We start from the raw sequence: 6165 nt of genomic DNA, 5'->3' as shown, positions 1-6165 counted from the left end.
TTCCTGTGGGATTCGAACTCACTCTATTGTGAGTTTTTACTTGACGACAATTTGGTATACTTGCCGAAGGGAAACTTGTTGAGAGACAAGTTTTCGTGCATCATGTTTATGGTGCCGTTGCCGGGGATTGATTTTGTATCGATAATGATAAAATAGAGGATAACTAGATTGAGCAATTTTCTTTTGTTTTATTTATTTTATTTCTGTCATTTACTTTCAGTCTCAGCCATTTTCATTTATTATTTCCTTTTGTTTTATTTTCTCAGTTAATTCACAACTCTGTCAAGTAATCTACTAACTGTTTGATGAATTACTTCACTCACACTAACAGTAACCTTAAGAAGAGTGATTTCTTCACTTTTCTCTTACTTGAGTAATCTGCTGATTGTATGATAGGTAGAAGAAGAGGAGCTTCAACCTCCTTTGAGTCTGAACCTGAGAGGACCTTCCTTAGATTAAGGAGGGAAGCAAGAGGGAAGGGGGTCGTTAGTACTGAGAAAGAAGAGGAGAATTTTGAGACAGACATGAAGGAGAACATGGAAAACCACCATGAGGAAGAGACACACAACCATGCCAGAGAAGGTCTAGCAAGTCATGCTGGGAAGGAGAGAAGAGTTCTAGGCTCTTATATTAATCTAAATCCAGGAAACTGTGGAAGTAGCATCTAAAAAACCAACTATACATGCCAATAACTTTGAACTAAAGCCCCAGCTTATCACCCTTGTTCAAAACAACAGCTCATTCGGAGGAAGCGCCCAAGAAAACCCCAATCAACACTTGACTACCTTCCTAAGAATATGCGATACTGTGAACTATACTGGTGTTTATCCTGACACATATATATTGCTTTTGTTCCCCTTCTCTCTTAGGAAACAGGCCAACTATATTAAAAAGTCACCCAGACAATCCTATGATCCATACTCCAAAACCTACAACACCGGTTGGAAGAACCATCCAAACTTTGGATGGGAAAACCAATAGGATCAAGGCCAAGATCAGAGACACCACAACCCCAACAATAATGCAGCCTACCAACATTCCACACAGAGACCATATCAAAACCAAAATGGCCATTCTCAAAACTCTAACACCAACTCACCACCACTATCTGAAGATAGGCTTTCCAAAATTGAGGTTTTGCTTGAAGGAATATGCAAGGAAGTTTAAGATAGTAGAGTATTCAGGGAAGAAGTCTGATCTAATATGCAAAATCAAGATGCAGCCATCAATAAGCTTGAGACACAGATCAGCTACTTATTCAAGCAAGTTCCCAGCCACAACATTTGTTACAACACTAGTGTAAACTCAAGGGAGGAGTGTCAAGCTATTACCCTCAGAAGTGGAAAGGCATTGAAAGAGACCTCCAAGGAACTACAAGAGTAGGACACAGATGGGGAGGGAAGAGGGCAAGAAGAAATTCAAGCTCCTGCTCCCAACCCACATCAAGAAGAAGAAGTACTAAAGCCATATGCTCCAAAAGCCCCGTACCTTCAGCGATTAAAGAAGAGTGGGGACGACGGCCAATTCTCATGATTCTTAGAAGTTTTTAAAAGGCTACAGATCAACATACCCTTCGCTGAAGAAATAGAGCAAATGCCGCTCTATGCTAAGTTCCTGAAGGAATTAATGACCAAGAAGAGAAGCTGGAGGAATAAAGAGACTGTGGTACTAACCGAGGAATGTAGTGCCATCATTCAGCACAAGTTACCCCAGAAATTGAAGGACCCTGGGAGCTTCCAAATCCTTTGTATCATAGGGGAAATCACAGTGGAAAAGGCTTTGTGTGATTTGGGAGCCAGTATAAACCTGATGTCCTTAGCAATGATGAGAAGAATGAGGATTGAGGAGGCCAAACCAACAAGATTGACCCTTCAATTGGTAGACCGATCATTCAAGTTCCCTTATGGAGTAGTAGAAGACTTGTTGGTGAAGGTGGGAGACTTTATCTTCCCAGCAGATTTTGTAGTGTTGGATATGGAGGAAGAATCCAAGGCCTCTATCATCTTGGGAAGGCCATTCTTAGCTACTGCTGGAGCCATCATCGATGTCCAAAAGGGTGAACTTACTCTTAGGTTACATGATGCGAAGATGGTGTTCAACGTATTCAAAGCCATGAGCTACCCACCAGAATCACTGGGAAAATGTATGCGGTTGGATTCAGTGGAAGCTTTGGTACAAGAGACCTTTAAGGAGGAAGAACTTCAACAGATAGTTGAAGAAGAAGAACCTGCATCTAATGAAGTTGCAGCAACTGAATTTTTTGCCCAGGGCGCATTAGAAGAAAAGAAGGGGGAAAAAGAAACACCCAAGCTTGAACTGAAAGCACTGCCACCTACCCTCAAATATGCATATTTGGGAGGTAACGAAAGTTATCCAGTAATCATAAATTCAGCCATCAGCCAAGAACAAGAGGAGGAATTACTCCAAGTGTTGCAAAGACATAAAGACGACATTGGATAGACCCTCGCTGACTTAAAGGGAATCAGTTCGGCGATATGCATGCATAAGATACTGCTGAAAGATGATGCCAAACCCTCTATTCAACCCCAAAGGAGGCTGAATCTAGTTATGAAAGAGGTAGTGCAGCAGGAAGTCATGAAGTTGTGGCAGTAAGGGGTAATTTACCTAATTTTGGATAGCCCATGGGTGAGCCCCATACAAGTGGTCCCCAAGAAAGGAGGAATTACTGTAGTGCCCAATGAAAGGAATGAGCTCACCCTTACAAAGACCATCACAGGATGGAGGATGTGCATTGATTACAGAAAACTTAATGAAACTACAAGAAAAGACCACTTCACACTCCCCTTCATGGATCAGATGCTTGAAAGGCTTGCAATACATGCATACTATTATTTTCTAGACAGTTATTCAGGATATAATCAAATAGTGGTTAATCCAAGAGACCGGGAGAAAACATCATATACTTGTCCATATGGAGTGTTTGCCTATAGGCGCATGCCATTTGGGCTGTGTAATGCGCCTACAACTTTTCAATGCTGCATGCTTTCTATTTTCTCGAATATGATAGAGAAGTTCATTGAAGTCTTTATGGATGACTTTTTAGTATTCGGGGATTCCTTCCCCAACTCCCTAAACCACCTTACTTTGGTATTGAAAAGATGTCAAGAGACCAATTTGGTTTTGAATTGGGAATAATGTCATTTTATTGTGACAAAAGGAATAGTCCTTGGTCATAAAGTTTCTAACCAAGGCATTGAGGTAGACATAGCTAAGGTGGAGCTAATTGAGAAATTACCCCCACCAAGTGATGTCAAGGCAATTAGGAGCTTTTTAGGGCATGTTGGCTTTTACAGAAGATTTATTAAAGATTTTTCAAAAATAGCCAAGCCCTTAAGCAATCTTCTTGTGTCTGATGCACCATTTATCTTTGATCAGAAGTGCATATTAGCATTTAAAAACTTAAAAGGAGACTATCCTCGGTCTCTATCATTACCCCACCTGATTGGAGCTTGCCATTTGAGCTGATGTGTGATACATCTGATTTTACAGTTGGGGCAGTGTTAGGGCAGAGGAAAGATAATTTGGTGCATGTCATATACAATGCCAGCAAAGTCCTTAATGACACTCAAAGGAATTACACTGATGACAAGTCATCATATACCCATTTTTCAAGCTAATTTCACTTGTTTTATTAGTCTTTATGCACTTTCTTGCATCCTAAGTAATTGATTTGGAGTGAAAATGCATAACTTTTTTAAATCAAACAACCACCATGAAATTAATGTTAACTCATGAGGTTTAAGCTAATTTTAATTGAATTTTAATTGATTTATGAGCCTTGTGAATTTAGTGATACTTGGAGTGGTTGTTTTGGTTTATTGTAGGTGAAGAAAAGAATAAAAGAGAAAAGCGTGGCCTAAGAAAGCGTGACCCAAGGAGAAGAAAACGTTGTCAAAGGAAGGAGAAGTGTGCCGCATGTAAAGAAGGGAGCAAGCATTGCCCTTCACAAGGGCACACTGCCCTCTAGGAGGGCAACATAAGAGAACAAAGCAAAAAAGGCAACTCTGCACGAAAATCAAAGGAAAATGCCTACAATGCTTGCCACAAGAGTTGAACACGGGACCATGAGGAAGCAAGGAATTAAGCCTCACTTTGGTACCAAGAAAGCCAAGGAAAATGGGTAGCGTGTGCAGCATCCAAGTTTCGAGGGCAGGGCAGCATCCTGCGCACCACGCCCACACCACGCACGCACCACACATCAATTTTCTGCCCTGCCCTCCATAAGGGCAGGGCAGCTGGTGCACGAATTTGTGATTCGCACAACTAACCAGCAAGTGTACTGGGTCGTCCAAGTAATACCTTACGTGAGTAAGGGTCGATCCCACGGAGATTATTGGTTTGAAGCAATCAATGTTTATTTTATTAATCTTATTCAGGAGGCCAATAAGGATTTAATGAAATTACTAGGTTTGATTATAAAAATAAAAGAGAATAACAGCGTTACTTGTTGTGCAGTAATGGGAAATATGTTGGAGTTTTGGAGATGCTTTGTCCTCTGACTTCAACTCTTCCTTGAAATCCTTCAACACACGTAAGGCTCCTTCCATGGCAAGCTCTATGTAGGGTGTCACCGTTGTCAGTGGCTACTTCCCATCCTCTCAGTGAAAACGTTCCTATGCTCTGTCACAGCACGGCTAATCATCTGTCGGTTCTCAATCAGGTTGGAATAGAATCCATTGATTCTTTTGCGTCTGTCGCTAACGCCCAGCCTTCAGGAGTTTGAAGCTCGTCACAGTCATTCAATCCCAGAATCCTACTTGGAATACCACAGACAAGGTTTAGACTTTCCGGATTCTCATGAATGCTGCCATCAATCCGGCTTATACCACGAAGATTCTGATTAATGAATCTAAGAGATGTTCATTCAATCTGATGTAGAACGGAGGTGGTTGTCAGGCACACGTTCATGGATTGAGGAAGGTGATGAGTGTCACAGATAATCACCTTCTCCATAATTAAGCGCGAATAAACATCTTAGATAAGAACAAGCGTGTTTGAATGGAAAACAAAGGAATTGTATTAAATCATCGAGACGCTGCAGAGCTCCTCACCCCCAACAATGGAGTTTAGAGACTCATGTCGTCAAAAGTATGTATTTCAGATCTGAAAATGTCATGAGGTACAAGATAAGTCTCTAAAAGTTGTTTAAATAGTAAACTAGTAACCTAGGTTTACAGAAAAATGAGTAAACTAAGATAATTGGTGCAGAAATCCACTTCTGGGGCCCACTTGGTGTGTGCTGCGGCTGGGACTAAAGCTATCCACGAGTTGAGGCCTTTCTTGGAGTTGAACTCCAGGTTATAATGTGTTTTGGGCGTTCAACTCCGGATCATGACGTTTTTCTGGCGTTTAACTCCAGACAGCAGCATGTACTTGGCGTTCAACGCCAGGTTACGTCGTCTATCCTCGCGCAAAGTATGGACTATTATATATTGCTGGAAAGCCCTGGATGTCTACTTTCCAACGCCGTTGAGAACACGCCAATTGAACTCCTGTAGCTCCAAAACATCCATTTCGAGTGCAGGGAGGTCAGGATCCAACAACATCAGCAGTCCTTTTTTAGCCTAACTCAGATTTTTGCTCAGCTCCCTCAATTTCAGCCAGAAATTACCTGAAATCACAAAAAAACACACAAGCTCATAGTAAAGTCCAGAAATATGATTTTTGCCTAAAAACTAATATTATTCTATTGAAAACTAATTAAAACATGCTAAAATCTACATGAAATTACCCCCAAAAAGCGTATAAAATATCCGCTCATCAGCAGCCTCCTGGAAGCTATTGTTTTTGGGCCAAAAATTGAATTAAAAATCCAATTTAATTCATTTCTTCACCAAATCAAAAGCCCATCCAAATCCCAAGATCCATGAATAGAAAGTGTATAAATAGGAGCTAGTTTGATGTAATTAGGAACTTTTACATGACTTGGGAATTTTGCACTTTCTTTGAGCTTTGAATATTTTTTTTGCAACTTTTCTTGGAGAGACTGGACCGAGATTTCAGAGAATTGGGGAGGAGAATTGATCACTCTTCTTCCTCGTTCTTGCTCGAGCAATTCTAATCTTCTTGTTTTGAGTCTTGGGTGTTACGAATTGAGGAAATTCTGTCTCAATCTCCACTCAAGAGCTCTTTAATTTCTTTTCT

Source organism: Arachis duranensis, chromosome 2 (genome assembly GCF_000817695.3).
Source record: "Arachis duranensis cultivar V14167 chromosome 2, aradu.V14167.gnm2.J7QH, whole genome shotgun sequence".
NCBI classification, from domain to species: Eukaryota; Viridiplantae; Streptophyta; class Magnoliopsida; order Fabales; family Fabaceae; genus Arachis; species Arachis duranensis.
The sequence above is the reverse complement of the archived record's forward strand: the minus strand, read 5'-3'. Positions refer to the sequence as shown.